The 18367-nt window shown below is 36.9% G+C and overlaps 1 pseudogene; it reads left to right on the top strand.

The window, feature by feature from the left end:
* Positions 1-368: 368 nt before the first annotated feature.
* On the top strand, positions 369-3377 carry LOC110325752 (annotated as a pseudogene).
* Positions 3378-18367: the final 14990 nt, after the last annotated feature.

Raw genomic sequence — 18367 nt, 5'->3', positions numbered from 1 at the left:
CAAAAATAGATATGTGACAGCAAGGTAAACATAGAGGGAGATACACACAAAGATTCCTTTAAGAATTTATGGATGTTTTCAGTCTTATGAGTTCCCCATGTACACAGCCCAAAGCTTTTGGTAGCTCTAAGGTGGGCCCCTTCAATTCCCTCCATGTTCTCTAGGCCATCAATTATGTAATCTTTTCTAAATTCATAAATTCTAAAGTCGATAATCCTTTTCTGGACCTCAAAGGACTACTTTACTTTTACAAAGTATGTTTGGTCTTACTCTGCAAACAAAGAGAATTTTTACAGTCAGGGGGTTAAGATATAAAACCAGGGGACTTTATAATTATTTTCAGCTTCACAGATAAACATTGTACCTCCATGAACATTAAGAGAAGTGGCAAAGTAGAAGTAAATTTTTATTGTGAAACTATCAGTCGGAGGATTTCCCTTGGTGAGTTACAACCCCCAAATCGGGAACCAATCATATTCACAGAGATGTAGCAGCAAGGAATTGCTCAATAGAAATGATTACAATCTTAAATAGAAATATTTATAACTATAATGATTTATAATTTACACAAGCAAAAAAAGAGCTGATTTTTTTCAAAGTCTCACTTATTTAGGGTTCTTAAATGCTTCAATCTCCCTTCTAGGTCATTGTCCAGAGGTAGGAGAGTGATGTGGATTGCTGTTTGTATTTTCTGCTCTTTCAAGAGGGGTGTCCATACTCAGGTGAGGTCAGGTAAAAATTTAATTGGTCAGATAAGGCTAGATCCTGTGATTAGGTGGAAGGAAAAGGTGAAGCTGAAAGTTTTACAGAGAGGGAAAAGAGGAAGAAGAGGACGAGATGAGATGGAGTACAGGAGAAGATGGAGGAAAAAGATGAACCAGAACTATGTGGCCCCTAGGTGCCATAAGTAACTAGGGACTTCATTGAGCAGAAGAAAAAAAATATTTAGGTGACAAAATTACAAAGAAGATTGTCTGGGTATAAATAAAGTTATACAGTCTCTCTATGAATGTATCAATTACAAATTATCATGCCATTAAAATGTGTAGATAATAGGAATGAATGACAACATATCATTAGAAGTGGAAGGTAGGAACTGGGGATTTAGTAGTCCATAGCATTCATGGGAGCTGGTTCCAGTGTTGTGCATGAGGCTAAAGCTTATAGACATAGACACTAAATGATATAAATGGCAAGTGTTTGCCTACAAGTTACCAACTAGTGTTATATATAAATATAATACTAAGTAAATGTTGCTGAATAGCTACTACCCTGACTTTCTAAAGAATGACAACGAGGGAAAAGTCTTTATGGTCAATATGGGTAATTTTTTGATATTCTGAGTTATGGTTGTTTGACTCTATAGTTGTGAAAAGATAAATGTAGCAACTGGAGACTGAAGACCACATGGATTCTATTCCATGTAAGGATCTACACATTATTCAAGACAGTATGGTGTTATTTGAAGTTAGACTGAGACTGTAGAGCCCTAAATTCTAACACTCCCCCAAAACCTGTTCCCTAGATCATTAGAAATGTGGCTAGTAAAGAGCCTTTGTTCTCTTAGGGCAGCTGAGGGTCTTCTGTTCCTCCACCTGACAGATAGCTAGGCAATTATCTCAGTTGCCCCAGCCAGGCACCCATCTTCCTATGTTTGAGACTGAAAAGAAAATTCAAAGGCTCAAGGCCGAACACTGTGAAAAGACATAGTCCAGACTTTACGGAGCCCACCCGGCCGCTAAGACTAACAAGGCCATGAAGATAAGGGAAAGGAGTGCCGGAGCCAGCTGGGGCTGTCAAGGTTAGCTCATAAACTCTGCCAAGGAGGCATCTCACCCCGGTTCACTCAGGGTCACACACTGACCAGAGGTGCCCCAGACTAGGCCCCCGGCCTCTGGAATTCTGCCACTCCGGCTGGCTGTACTATCTTGTTGCATTGTATGTTCAAATGAGCCAATCACTGGTGGCTGCACAAACTCTCCCTGCCCCCCCAACCCTAACCCTACAAAAACCCCTTACTTCTGAGGGTCGGGGTCGACTCCTCTGTCTCCTGCGTGAGATACGAGTCGGCCCGAGGCCTCGTTAATAAAGTACCTCATGTGAATTACAGCAAGGTGTTATTCGAATTACTGGGGACCCAAGAGAGTACTGGACCAGAGGGAGTTCCCTCATTGGGGTCTTACAAGACAAATTAAATAAATAGCAGAAATATGTCTTTCCTAAAAAAGCTTTAACTGTTCTGATTGATATGCTCAGAAGGACATAAAATTGGATGATAGACATTGCCTTAGTTCTCTTTCCCACCTTGCAAGATGGTGGGTTTAAACACCGAGAAGCTTGACACAAAGAAGTAACCTATAGCCAAGAAGGTGGCAGTACTGCTACACCTGCTGCTGCTGCTGCTGCTCCTGCTGCTGCTGCTGCTGCTGCTGGTGATGTTGGTGTCCCAGGCACTGGTGCAGCCAAATAAAAAGGTGATCCTAAGGTTGAAAAGCTCAGGAAGGGGAAACCCCATTACAGCTGGAACCATGTCCTGTTTAGAGAAATTGGCAGATATTCCCAATCTCCTATGTATTCCAGAAAGGCCTTGTACAAAAGGAAGTATTCAGGTGCCAAGTCCATGGTTGAAAGGAAGAAAAAGGAGAAAGTCCTTGGAGCTGTCACAAAAACTGCTGGAGGAGACAAGAACAGTGATACACAGGTGGTAAAGCTTTAAAAAATGCCTACCAACAATGTGCCTCGGAAGTGGCTGAGCTAAGGGAAAAAGCCATTCTATCAGCATGTGAGAAGGCTGCATGCCTGCATCACTCCTGGGAATGTCCTGATCATCTTCACTGGGTGCCACAGGGACAAGAGAGTGGTTTTCCTGATGCAGCTTGGCAGCAGCTTGGTGTTTGTGACTGAGTTTCTTGCCCTCATTCGAGTTTCTCTGCACAGAACACACCAGAAGTTTGTCATTTCCACCTCTATCAGCAAGGTTACAATCCCCAAACACGTGATCAAAACTTACTTCAGGAAGGAGCTGCATGAACCCAGACACCAGGAGGATGAGATATTCGACATGGAGAAGGGGAAATATGAGATCACAGAGCAGCACAAGGCTGATCAGAAAACTGAAGACGTAACAGATTTTTCCAAAGATCAAAGCTGTTCCTCAGCTCCAGGACTACCTGCAATCTCAGTTATTCCTGACAAATGGGATGTATCCTCACAAACTGGTGTTCCAAACTGCTAACAACCGAATTAAACATATCCATGTGCTGCAGACTGGCCTGAGTTGGCCCTTAAATCTGCAGGAGAATCAGGGTCCTGGTACAGATGGGCAGGGAGTCAGCGAAAAAGTAACAGACACAAACATAAGGGAGTGTTGTATCTGAATTTAATGTCTCAAAGCGAGCATTAGACTTATATTACAGAAGGAGATAAGGAAGTTAAGTGATATATTAAGGTCATCCAAGATACATTGAAGCTATCTGATGCAAAATAACTTTTACAACAAAACAGAGGAATGCATTCATAAAAGCTAACAGGAACCAACTGGGATAAAAATCAATGTTAACAACTGGGATCAAAAGCAGCCCACCTAAGGTCAGCTTAATCGTAGAAGCCAGGGGCAAGGGCTTCATGCCCTTGCCATAGTTCCAATTCTAGTCTACTGTATAGTCCACCTCCCCCCTAGGCCATTGTAAATTCTTGTGTATGGGAGTGATTCAGCTATATACTGTTCTAAGTATTTACTCTAGTTCATTAGATCACAACCTTCCTTCTTCCTAGGTCATTATAAATTCCTATGTGTGGGAGTGACTCTGCTGTTGTTCTAAGTATACTATGTAGACTAGCCCTGAAATTACTAGCTCTATTCTAGTAGAATGTAATGGCTGATTTCTATCACTGTCTGTCAACACTGGAGGCACTTTCATCTGAATGAGTAGCATTCTTACAGAGATCAAAGCCCAAGTTTGGCTCAACAATTTCCTAGGATATTGGTACACGGATGATGGCTAATGTAACTTAGCTATATGTCAAAATCAATCCTTAGAGGCACTTATAATAAAATAATATTGAAGGAAAGCACACAGATCCATTCAACAACTAAAGCAAGGACAGATTTGGAGCATTCATTTTACAGAATACCATAATTCCAAGAGACTAAGTTTTCATGAACTTTTCACCTCAGGACAGCAGCCTGCCATGTCAGTCACTACTGGAGTGAGTGTGGCATTCATGTGTTTAAAAAATGGATGATAGAAAATATTCAATTAAAACTAGGGAAAAAAAGGGAAAATATAAAAGAATAAAATGCTTCAAATAGAAAAGTGTGAAGTACCTGAACCATAAATCCATATACATATGGACTGCCTTAAGTGTGATCTAAAAACACCTACTTAGACAAAAAAGAGGAGTAAAAAATAACATTTAATTTTTTCTAAAAGCATATCATATAGTCTAAAAATGTGTTATGAAATAGGATATGATACTCATGAAAAAAAAGCTATACTTGCCAAATTAAATTCATACAAAGAAAGCATTGGAAAAGACTTAGTAGTGAGGTAATTTTACTTTATTAAATGAGTAAAGTAGTCCTGAACATACATACATACAACAAGGAAACAAAATTACAACCAGCAAAATGATAGTGTTGAAAACAAGTAGACAAATACATTATTATAGAGGTTTCAATACTGGTAAGTAGGTCATGGATAGACAATGGAAGACAAAAAAAATCTTTAAGAATATATGTGAATGGAACAGCATTATCAGTCAACCCTATGTAATTGACATTTATAGAATATCAATTCAACAAAAGCAGAGTACATTCTTCTTAAACATTCTAGACCATAAAACACATCTTAACTAACTCAAAAGATTATAAATCATACACATAGGCCCCCAGTCCACAGTGGCATTAAACTGGAGATCAATGATGGAAACAGTTCTTAAACATAACAAACTAGCAAAACTTAAAGGTCATTTTAATAAATCAGTGGATAAAAGAAGAAATCTCAACTGAGATTTTAAAATATATTTATTAAGCAAAATAACAGGGTAACTTATGGGATATTTGGGTCACAGTTAAAACAGTAATTGGAGGTTACATAGTTCCAGACATATATGCTAGCAAAGAGGACACTAAAACCATCAACCTAAGCTTCCATTTTTGAAGCTATTGCAACAAAAACCAAATCTAACCCAACACAAAGACAAGGGAGTAAATCATAAAAATAGAGCAGGAATCAATGAATAGAAAAATATATGCAAAGGCTGGTCATGGTACAGATCAATGACTGAGTCTCTCCTCAGCCTCACCACTAGAATAGAGAGATCATAATCATTAGTACTAATTTGATTTTTGTTTAAAAAACTAAAGACATAAACAGCTCAATTCTTATATATTCAATAACATCTAATAGAAATCTTTGACAGATCCAAGTTACTGCACTCACTCACATTTGTTCAGTGGTTTTGTTTGTTTGTTTGTTTGTTTGTTTGTTTTTTGGTCCCTTTCAGATTTATACTCTTCTCTCTGTGTTCTCCTACTCTTCTGCCATGTTTCTTCCAGGCAGTGAGGACAGCTTGTTCTCATAGCCCTAATAACTAGCATCCCCAATAACGATATAGTCCTTTTTCCTTCTTTTATCTATCAGGAGTTTTCTCCTCCTCCAATTAATTTTATTTTTTATTAATTTAACTGATAATAGCTCAATTTCAATTGCACAAAACCAACCAAGTAAACATATTGTCTTATGACTATACATTTTATGTTACATTTTATGTTACAAATGTCAAAACTATTGCCTCTTAATATACTGAATGTCATCATTAATATAAGCAAGTTCATAGTTTTAAAAATGTATGTTTCATTTTCTACATACTGTAACTACAATAGCAAAATTTACTCTATTTTTCTGGTTTGCATCTTCAGCCAAAAAATTACATTTTCATATGGGGCTGTGTGGCTGAGTACAGCCTTTTATTTCAAATTAGTGAGGGCTCTCACTAGCATGCCTTTTGAATATAGGTGGTTGTAAATATTCACAAAGCTTTGGTTCATCTAGGAAAACGTTTCTCCTTGATTTCTGAACAGCAGCATTATTATGTGCATCCTGATGTAATGTTGAATGTCTTACATTCTCCTGTCCACCTCTTTAGCATCTGCTGAGAAACTGCAGTTGTCCCTCAAATATTCCAGTCTGGGTGATGAGTTACTGTATTTTACTGCCTTCGAGATTCTCTTTCTCTTTGGCATTAGATGATTTCATTATTGTCTCTTGGTGTAGGACATTGGGTACTGATGTACTACTCCAATATTTAGACCTGACACAAAAATATTCAATTAGCTAAACAAAAATTTTAAAAGAAAGTATTACTAATATGAGATCATCAGAGATTTCACCATTTTTTTCATTTAAATCTGGTAAGGCCTTGACCTCTATTTCTTCATATAGGCTTTGCTCATTCTCCTGTAATCTCGAGTCACATTTCTTTTGTTGATCCTTTCTGACTTTATTCCAGCACTGACTGAACCCAGTGCTTTTGGGCTTGTTAGGGGGTACTGATTAATTCAAAGTGTTGTTCCTCCTATGGGGCTGCAGACCCCTTTAGCTCCTTGAGTCCTTTATCTAGCTCCTCCATTGGAATTACTTTTTAAACTTATTAGTCTGAGAATCAGAGTTTTAATTTCTAAGTGAGAGAAAGATGGCACTGGGATAAATCATGTGGACTCAAGCCTGGGAACCTTGAAACAAAGAAAGAGGTTTCTGAGGTCCTCTGCTGTGGAAAGAAACAAGATAACTGCTCTGAGTAAGGATGGAAGATTTCTACATCTTGGGGCAGATAATGATTTAACTGTGAATTTATAAAGTTGGGATATTTGCTTTTAGGATAGTTTCATATACAGATTTTGTTCAAATCATGTGGGGAGTCTGTGGCTCCAGGTAGAGATCAACAGATACTTGGTATAACAGGATGGCTGCTCTAGGCAGAGAGGTTGACAAATAAAAACTACTTGCTTCCTATAGGCAGATATTAGTGTAAGTTTGAATTAATTGTTTTAAAGATGGTATAAACATATATTGCTCTAATAAGTCTTACAGGACACTCAAATTCTGTCTAACACGGCCTCCACGGGAATTTTGGGTTGATTATCCTAACATGACAGATTAGGAAAAATGACATAGAATAGGTTTTTACAATAAACAAAGGGATTTTTAGGACAGTGGGAAAATTTTATGAAAACAATTGTTTTAGGAAAGCTTTGAAGTCCTGAGGATAACTCATATTCTTTGAATGTGGGCTCCATGGGAATTTTGGGTTAATTATCTGACATGGCAACATAGGAAAACCCTAAGAATAGGCACACACAGTATTTTGGCTTACTTCATTTGTTTTGGATTGTTTTAATTTTCAAAATGAGTGTGATTTTGCATTTTTTGGTTATATAATTTCTCTGGGAGAGAGGTCAAAATAAGGATTTTCTGGTTAATGTCTAGAGGATATGCTGATTTGGGAGAAAGGTTTTGTCTTTGCATTTTTCGAAAAGGTGATTAATGTTTATACACTTTCCAAAGTAATATGGATCAGATATAACAAAGGGCAACCCCCTGAAGAAGTTAATTCCAGAGAATCAAACAAAAAAGTTATCTTGATGACACTAAAATTTTGTTTTGAGATTTGTATATTACAGAATATATATATAGCCTTGGTGAGTCTCATTGTCAGACATGTTGAACTGGCCAGCTTTGAACTTCTGATCTGTTGGACTTTTAACCAGATTCAGTCAGGACACAAACATCAGAGACTAAAACAATCATTAGTGTGGCCTTCTTAAGGCCAACCAACTTCCCCATTTTTCCTTCCTTTCCCCCTTTCAAAGATATATCCATGCCCAAATTGAGCTTGAAGAAGTTATGAAATTCGCCGTTCCAGTTCCTTGGGCTTTGTGGCTGGAGGTGGTTATTCAAAGGTTGCCTTTCTGAGGAATTTTGAAATGGTCATAACTGGAACAGGGAGGAAATAGCTAGAATTGTTTGTGTAGCCATAATCTCATTTGGTAGAAATCTTTACAATAGTTACTAAGTTAAAGTCATAGTTTCTTATTTTTGTACAGAATTTATTTTGATGCAAAATCAACACTTTCATTGGTATAAATTACTTGTATTGACACAAAAAATTTAAAAGTACTAGGCTTAGACTAGGTCCTTTGATAACTGTTATTATAAACTGATCTGAGATGTTTAAGCCTGTGAATTAAGGGTCAAATAGCAAATTCATGGTTCTGAGTTTAATTTAAGTTTTCAGATAATTTAATTAGAAATAGCTCAAGTAGTTAAAGGACAAGAGTGCAAATTACTTTACATAGATAGTTGGTTTTTAAAAATGTCAAAAATCCACAGAATGTGACATTTAATCTTATTTTTCTTTTGTTATTGATGCATATCTACTCCTTTCAGTTCCCCTTTTGTGGATTCAAAGATATTGAACATCTCTACTTCTAGGTGGGGTAGTACTTTGTGAGTAGGTGGTCACTGGGCAGAAATTCCCTATCTCTCCTGCAGATCTGTACCATTCTTGAAAGAACACAAGTTACAGGTTAGAACAGCTTAGTTCTGCGGAGACAGAATAAGCTAGTCCTTAATAATTCCTGTTTTTCAGAGGTCTATCAGATTATCCTGGACCAGAAGGCTAAAGACTCATGCTCCAACTTCCTGACCTACTGGGGTTGTACAGCTAAGCAGCTGTCTCTACAGTTTTTCTCAGTTCTGGAAGCTGTATTAGGCTTCCTATATTTTCAGAAAATGTTGGTCATTCTTGGATTTCTGATGGGGTTGAAAGACTACTTATAGTCTCATAGACAATCTAGGCTATTTAGCATTGAGAGAACATATTTGAGAAGATAGCTTTCAGATAGTATACAAGCTAAACCAGGACATAATATATGGATTTATATTCTTTTAAGTTAGTATACATGACAGAGTATTTTATTTAATTGTCAAAGATGATGAACTGAATGTTAGGTATATCTTATACTTTATAATTTAGAAAATGGTAAGAGTTGTGCTCAATTTATATTGCAGAGAAAAGTTTGGGTTGTTTTTTGTTTAATTTGAACGGAAAGGGGGAAATATAGCACAATTTTCTCCCAGTTACTTTAAGTATTAGTGCAATAAGAAGCCTGTGATTAGACAGGGAATATAGGCAGAGCTAAGAATTTCTGAGACAGAGACAGGGACATGAAGAGAGGAGAAGGAGAAGGAGAAGGAGGAGAATAGATGGATGGAGAAGAGGATGAACCTTATCCACATGGCTTTATATAGCTACAGGTAGCTATGAATATCATAAAATGTTAGAATGATTGGGATAACTTGTCTATTCTAAGTGGGCAGCTTGTATCATCAATTGGTTCAAAACTTATGTGGGTGACTTATGAATTGCGAATTTACTGATATATAAAACTGACTGATAATTATAAGCTTTAAGAGATTTTTTATTTACTGGTTTAAGGGGATTTGTGACAGCTAGCCACGGAGGTGAATGGCTGGAAAGATACAAGAGCTCTGAGTTAGTCTCCGTGAGATGAGAATAGGCTGGCAATGCCACCATTACCTGGCAGGCCAACTTGTCAGGGCCTGCTGGTATGGCATGCTTTGTTTTTGTTTTTGTTTTATAATTTCCTGCAACATATGGGTTAATTTTTAGGTCTTTGATTCTATTCCTTTGATCTACTTGTCTGTCTCTAGACCAATACCGTGGGGTTATTAGCACTATTGCTCTTTTGGACAACTTGAAGAGTCATGGATGGTGATTCCCAAAAAACTTCTTTTATTGTTGAAAAGTGTTTTGGCTATCCTGTTTTTGTTTGTTTGTTTGTTTGTTTGTCATATAAAATTGAGCATTGCTTTTCTGTGTCTGTGAAGAATTGTGCTTGAATTTAATGGAGTTTATATTGAATCTGTAGCTTGCTTTTGGTAAATTGGCCTTTTTTTCTATGTTAATCCTACCAATCCATGAGCATGGAAGATCTTTCCATCATCTGTGGTCTTCTTTGGTTTCTTTCTTCAGGGACTTGAAGTTTTTCTCACACAGGTCTTTAACTTGCTTAGTTGGAGTTATACCAAGATACATTACATTACTTGTGGCTATTGTAGATGTTGTTGCTGCCATAACTTCTCTCTAAGTTTGTTTATCATTTCTGTAAAGAAAAGGAACTGATTTGATTGAGTCCATTTTATATCTAGCAACTTTGCTGAAATAATCTTTCAGCTGTAAGTGTTCTCTGGTAGAATTCTGGATGTCCATTATGTATACTAGCGTAAAGTCTATATATAGGAATGCTTTGATTTCCTTCCTTTCCAATTTGTGTCCCCTGATCTCCTTTTGTTGTCTAATTGTGTTAGCTAGAACTTCACGTATTTTACTGAATATATAGTGAGAGAGGGCAGCTTTATCTTGTCCCTGATTTTAGTGGGATTGCTTCGAATTTCTTTCCATTTAATTTACTGGTGGCTGTTCATTTGTTCTAGATTGCTTTTAATATGTTTAGATATGAGGCAGGAATTCCTGATCCTCCAAAAGTTTTAAAATGAAGGGGTGTTGTATTTTGTCAAAGGCCTTATCAGCATCTACTGAGATGATCATGTGACTGTTTTCTCTGATATTGTTTATATAGTAGATTATGTAGATGCATATTTATATGTTGAACCATATTTTTTTTTTTTCATTCCTGGGATGAAGGCATCTTGATCAAGGTGAATGATAGGTTTGATGTGTTCTTAGGTTTGATTTGCAAGAATCTTATTGAGTACTTTTGCATCAATATTTATAAGGGAAATTGGTCTAAAGTTCTCTTTGTTTGTTGGGTCTTTTTGAGGTTTACATGTCAGTGTAACTGAGACTCCATAAAATTAATTAGTTATTATTCTTTCTTTTTCTCCGTTGTGGTATAGTTTGAAAAATGTTGGTATTATCTCTTCTTTGAAGGTCTCATAGAATTCTTCACTAAAATCATCTAGTCCTGGGTTTGAGGTTTTGTCTGTTTTTATTGTGTGTGTTTGTGTGTGTGTGTGTGTGTGTGTGTGTGTGTGTGTGTGTGTGTTTAAGGTGATAGGAGGTTTATAATGACTGCATCTATTTCCATAGAGGTTATGGTACTGTGTCAATAATTTATCTGATTTGGATTTAACTTTTGAGCACAGTATTTGACTAGGAAATCAACCATTTCTTTTTAGAGATATTCCAGTTTTGTTGAGGATAGGCTTTTGTCGTAAGATTTGAGGTTTTTCTGAATTTCCTCAGTTACTCTTATGTCTCCCTTTCCCTTTTTGATTGTTAATTTGGATACTGACTCTCTGCCCTTTGGGTTACTTCCCCTAAGGGTTTATCGATCCTGTTGATTTTTCTCAAAGAAGCACTTCTCGGTTTTATTGATTCTTTGAATTGTTGTCTTTGTTTCTAATTGATTGATTTCAGTCCCTAATTTGTCTATTTCCTGCCATCTACTACTCTTTGATGTGTTTGCTTCTTTTTGTTCTAGAGGTTTCAGATGTGCTTTGAAGTTTCTAGAATAGGATCTTTGCAACTTCTTTGTGAAGATACTCAGAAGTATTAAATCTCCTCTTAACACTGCTTTTTTTGTGTAATTTGGGTATGCTTTGTCTTCATTTTCATTGAATTCTAGAAAAATTTTAATCTTTTCTGACCCAGTTATCATTGAGTAGAGAGTTATTCAGTTTCCATGAGTATGTGAGCTTTCTGTTGTTTTTGATGTTCTTGAAGACAAGCCTTAGTTTATAGTGATCTAATAAAATGCATGGGATTATTTCAAGCTTCTTATATCTATTGAAGCTTCTTTTCTGTCTGATTATATGGTCAACTTTGGAGAAAGTTCCATGAGGTGCTGAGAAGAAGGTATATTCTTATGTTTTAGGGTGAACTGTTCTATAGATATCTGTTAAATCCATTTGGTTCATAGCATCTGTTAGTTTTATGTCTCTGTTTAGTTTGTGTTTCCAAGATCTGTCCATTAATGAGAGTGGGGGGTTAAAGTTTCCCACTATTACTATGTGAGGTCAATTTTTTTTGAACTTTAGTAAAGTTTCTTTTATGCACTTGGGCACCGATGTTCAAAATTGAGAAGTTTTTCTTGGTATATTATTCTTTTGATGTATATGATGAAGTGCCCTTCCCCATCTCTTTTGATAAGATTTGAAATTCAATTTTATTGGATATTAGAATGGCTACTCCAGCTTGTTTTTTGAGATCATTTGCTTGGAATGTTTTTCATCCTTTTCCTAAAGGCAGTATCTGTCACTGAGGTATGATTCTTGTATGCAGCAAATGCTGAATCCTGCTTAAGTATCCAGTCTGTTAGTCTGTGTTTATTTACTGGGGATTTGAGTCCATTGATGTTGAGAGATATTAAAGACCAATTAGTTTCTGTTTTTTTTTGCTGTTGGAGGTGGTATTATGTATGTGTGATTCTCTTCTTTTGAGTTTGTTGTGAGATGATTTTCTTGTGTTTTCTTAGTTTTTTTCCCCCTCCTTGTGTTGTAGTTTTCCTTCTAGTATCTTCTACAGGGATAAATTGGTAGAAAAATATTTTATAAATTTGGTTTTATCTTGGAATACCTTGTTTTCTCCATCTATGGTTGTCTCCACCCACAGGTCGGTTCCTGCCCTGTGGTCTGATGAATGTTAATTAGCCTCTCCCTTCAAAAGGGGCAAGTGTTTCATGACCTTCCCAAAGCTCCAGAGCTGACCTTTTCAATCTAAAAATTATGAGCCTGTGATCAAAGTGCAAACTGCAGCCAATGGAACAGTGGAAGTTCAACAATAATTTTTTCAACTATAATTTTTAAGTTTCTCTTGTAACACCAGACTATAACTGCAATTTTGGGCAGCAAAACCCAATTTAAACAATGTAAATGATCCATTCTCTTTAAAATGAACACCAAAGGCATTGCTTTCACGTTACAGAGTTTTTAAGTGTCTCCCTACTTTTGAACTGCAGTTATTGAGCCTGGGTCATTCTGAGACGGTGGCCCAGAACACACTAGAACTTTGGAAAGCAAAACTCAACATCTAACAATTCAGTCTCTCCAAAAGCACCAAGTGAATCACTTCCGTGTTAAGAAGTTTGGCTGCCCGTTCCTGCACACAAGCACAAGACGGTGCGGCCCTAATACCTGAAAGAGACACTGCCCTAAATCCTATCCTTTACAAGTCTGGTTTCTAGGATAAGAATTACATAGAATGCTACCCAATTTACATGTGATTTTAGAGACCCGTTTCCCTGGGCTGACTCATGCTACATGTTTTACTTCTGAAATAGTCCAACCTGGAGTTACCGGTTTTAAGCCAACTTTCTGTTACTGATGTTATAAATTTGAAATCATACCCAATAACTTTTATACTTTTAAAACAAGTCAGAAAACAATGAGGTGACTGCATACATTTACCTATTTAAACCAGAAAAAAATTCTTAATTTTTCTAGCTGTATTTTCAAGAGAGGGGCTCCTTGTTATCGGCTGAACCCAATAATCACAGTCACAGAGATTATTCTTGGAGAAACAGCCATCAGTTTTTCCTTACCATAGAACTTGAGAAGCTGCTGGCCCCTTTAAGAGCAGTTTTTACAGAGAACCTCCTGCCTGGGCTTTTCCAGCTGGGTTAGACTCCGAACTACAGGTGCAGGGCTCCAAAGGCCAATTGAGACAGTTTTTTATTTATTTATTTATTTCTGTTTCTTTTTCTTTTTTGAAATGAGTTAAAAGTATTAGACCAGAGTCCCTGTATTCCTGGATAGGTCGTACTTCCTGAGAGTCAGGCTGATTTTGTGTTCCAGGTATAGAACCTGTCCCTATTGTAGATGGAGGTGCAATGCAGGACTATGGGGCTTAGTGGGATAGATCGCAATTCTGCTGGACTCTGTGGGGGTCCCCACTGGTATGGCTATTGAGGTGGGAGTCTCTGTTCCTGGTTAAGGCAGGAACAGACAAGCTGTGTGGTATGGGAGGGGTCAGAAATGTAGATCTTTTAATGATCATGGAGCTTTTAGTTTTTTGTCACCTGGTTGGATGGTTATTAAACCTCTGTCTTAGTCAGGGTTTCTATTACTGCACAAACATCATGACCAAGAAGCAGTTGAGGAGGAAAGGGATTATTCAGCTTATACTTCTAGACTGCTGTTCATCACCAAGGAAGTCAGGACTGGAACTCAAGTAGGTCAGGGAGCAGGAGCTGATGCAGAGGCCACGGAGGGATGTCCTTTACTAGCTTGCTTTTTCTGGCTTGCTCAGCCTGCTCTCTTATAGAACCCAAGACTACCAGCCCAGAGATGGCACCACCCACAAGTGGACCTTCCCCCTTGATCACTAATTGAGAAAATGCATTACAGGTGGATTTTGTGGAGGCATTTCCCAACTGAAGCTCCTTTCTCTGTGATAACTACAGCTGTGTTATGTTGACACAAAACTAGCCAGTACAACCTCACATAGCTAATAGACTCTACCCAACACTGGATTGGTATGTGCTTGAATGACTTCCAGGTTTCATATGAATACTGAAGTTCAACCTGAACTTGGCTTTTTATATGTGTTCAGAATGTGCTTTTATCCACTGAGTCATCTTCTCAGCCTTTGATTATCTTTTTTAAAAAAGATTTACTTGTTCTTACTTTTGTATGTAAGTATTTTGCCTCATAAATCTACCCATACTCTGTGCATGTCTTTGCTCATAGGACTCAGAGGAGGAGGTTTTGTTCTCTGGAATTGGACCCACCACGTGGTTGCTAAGAATTGAACCCAGGTTCCTTACAAATTCTCTAGACCTCTGAAAAATATTGCTAGACCCCATATTTTATAATGAAATGATTGGATGCATATGCTCCCAAGGACTCAACGATTACATGTTGTTTTAGAAATCACTCTTGGAACCTGAAAAACATGTGGAAAATATTGGGTTAAACTATGACTTTTGTGAGGTTTTTAAGTAACACTTTTTGAATACAATGGATACATGAAAAGGAATAATACACATTAATCACTGAGGAGCAACCTAATTAAAAGAGGCAGAGTAGCGGCTGAAAACTCTCAAACTGATGCACTGTTATAAAATACGTTCTTTAGATTTTATGCAGAAAATAATAAAGGAACTATATTGAACTCTTTTGCCTCTTTCATTTAAAAAATGAATTATTCAATCATATCTTGTAAAACCTGAATGAAAAACAAAATCAAGATTTTATAATGTATAATGCCTCCACTTCTCTTAATGTCATAATTTACTTTTATGTGAAGCTACAATTTCTACAGATCTAATTTTTATAATTCAGGTAAATTTCTATACCCTTAAAATATGTGTCAAAAAGTGAGTGCTTTAATGCAACTTTAGCGCTCAGACTCACTACCTCATTCATAGTCTGCAAGAGAAAAACACAGTGGATAAAAGCCTCAACATCAAGTCCTGAAGTATGTTCAGTTGACATTTTGACTATTCCCATGAGAATGAGAATTGTCTAACAAGGTTAGGGTTATGATGTGGTTGAGGAAAATAAGCAAATTTCTATTCTTTCACTCCATTTGAACTAGCACATAATTTTCATTTTAGATTGCTGAATTATTATTAAGTGATTACCCAAGATAAATGAAAGGCATTGTTTTCCTCAGAGATCAGAATATCTCTTTGTTCATATAACTTCAACATTTACATGATCTCAAGATTCACAGCTCTCCTTGGCATCTAATATTTTTTGTAAAATAATTGAAATTAACTGGAAGAAATATCTTCTAATGATGCAGTTTCTCCAGTGTTGTTGTTGGAATCTGGGGTTTCATGTGCCCTAGTCCTTTTGTTTCACGAACATTTTAGCTTCTAATAGTTTACAATTTATTTTAAAGTCTCTGCCCATAAAATTAAAATAGAACACACTTGATTTACTTATCTTCTTTGGACAAGTATTTTGAAGTACAAAGTATAAGTATTTGATTGAATTTATGATTTATCCAGAGAAATTTTAACTTTACACCAAGTGCACTATTTATTTACTTTATATTCCCAGAGAACAAAAGCATCTTTACTCATGAAAAAAATGATAAAAGAGGGAAATGCAATCGTTTGTAATTCCTGATACCCCTTTCTAGTTCACAAATAAGTCTGCAAAATAATATGAAGTTGTTCTTGTATTACTAGAAAATTAGAGATCTTGTATGATTATTAAATAAACATCCCCAAAGGAAAGTGTACCATCTGGTCAGCAGGTTTTATAGTGTTCTTCCTCCTATGATCAGAAGTGAAGATACCTATCAACAGAAAAGATGGTGGGAGAATCTCTGCAAGTTCTCTACCGAGAGCCTCTCTGTACATATCCATATGGAGTCCATGAAATCCAAATGACAAGTAGATAGTGATGTCACTCTGAATGCTGTGAGATGCCCCTATCATTAAATTAGGCAAAAACTATATAAACAAAAGGAATCTTAGTAACATCAAATATAGCAATTACAGTTTTCATTTATTTATTTATTCATTCATTTTTACATCCTAGTAGCTGTCTCCGATGCCCACTCCCAGTCACAACCCACCCTGGCACCTTAAGTTACTGCAGGACTACATACATCCTCTCCCACTGAGGCCAAACAAGGCAGTCCAGTTAGGAGGACAAGATCCACAGGCAGACAACAGAGTCAGGGACAGCTCCCACTCCAGTTATTGGGGATACATATGAAGATCAAATTATACATCTGCTACATTTGTACATGTCAGGGAAGGGAGGTTCAGCCCCCATATGTCTTTGGGTGCTGGTTAAGTCTCTGGGAGCCCCCAAGGTCCAAGGTTACTTGACTCTGTTGATCTTCTTGTGAACTTCCTATCACCTCAGGTTTTACCCCACCCCCATATCAATTTCTACATAAGAGTCCAAAGCTTCATCTGATGTTTGGCTGTGGGTCTCTGCATCTATTTCAGTTAGCTGGTGGGTGAAGCCTTTTAGAGGACAGTAATGTTATGTTACTGTCTGCAAGAATAACAGAGTATCATTCACAATATCAGAGATTGTTTCTCGCCTGTGGAATAAGTCTCAAATTGGGACAGTTATTGGTTGCTGATTCCCTCAGTCTCTTCTTCATCTTTGCTCCTACACTTCTTGTAATCAGGACAAATTTTGGGTCAAACATTTTGTAGTTGGTTTGGTGTTTTTAGCTCTCCACTAGGAGTCCTGCCTGTTTACAGGAGATATTCACTTCACACTCCATACTCCCCCCACCCCAACGCCATGCTTGGAGTCTCAGCTAATGTCACCTTCATAGACTCCCTGGAACTTCCTCCATCTAAGTAGCAACCATGGTTTAATATGTTGAAAATATATTCAGAAAGTCACAAAACTAAGAACAAAAGAGGGAAGAAAACTTTCCAAAGATTGACAGACCACATATTATGAAAATAAAAATATCTGCTAGGAAATGGAAAGAGAATTCAACATCACATAAATGAACTTTATAGGAAAAGGTAGTTTAATCATGTCATAATTGAAAAATGTTTTAAATTATTGACAGTGACTAATTATAACAAATGCAATATCTTATATATAAAAGCCTTATCCGTTTATTAAATATTTGAGTGAATATTCATTATAGATCAGGGGATGCATAGTACAGAATTGAAAATGAAAAAAGCAAGAAAGTAATACTGACAGATAGCCACCAGAGAGTAATCAAAAAAGACCAAGAAGAGTGATACAAATCTTAAAAATTAAAGGATTAATAGAAACTTTGTCAAAAAAAATAGCTTAGTAAGGATGGCATGACCCTCTTCTGACTATTCCCAATCGCATTCAACTTTCTGTACTATTATTCTGGCCATGATGTTTACACAGGTAATTTTCATCAGCCCACATATTAGGGGAATTCTTAATTTCATCAATGAACCTTCTGGAGACCATTCACTGGGGTGTTTAGTTCCAGCCCAGGTCAAGAAGTTGTTTCTTTTCTCAGGATGAGCACTGTCACATGTAGTTTTACAACTGTATTCCTGTTAGGTTCCCTAGAAATGTGAAATAATCTTTTCTCTTATTCTTTCATGCCTCAGAAAAAACTTACTTTAGCTTACAGAGAAAAAAACTTTCAGCTACAAACTTTAAAATGTCTTGAAGAATCGTGAGTGCAGAACTGGAAATGGTGGGCTTGATCTAGGTGAGAAACACTGGAAAAAATGTTCAACATCCTTAGTCATCATGGAAATGCAAATCAAAACAACCCTGAGATTCCATCTCACTCCAGTCAGAATGGCTGAGATTAAAAATTCAGGTGACAGCAGATGCTGGCGAAGTTGTGGAGAAAGAGGAACACTCCTCCATTGCTGGTGGGATTGCAAGCT

The sequence above is a fragment of the Mus pahari genome, chromosome 8, assembly GCF_900095145.1.
Source record: "Mus pahari chromosome 8, PAHARI_EIJ_v1.1, whole genome shotgun sequence".
Lineage (NCBI taxonomy): Eukaryota > Metazoa > Chordata > Mammalia > Rodentia > Muridae > Mus > Mus pahari.
The sequence above is the reverse complement of the archived record's forward strand: the minus strand, read 5'-3'. Positions and strand labels throughout refer to the sequence as shown.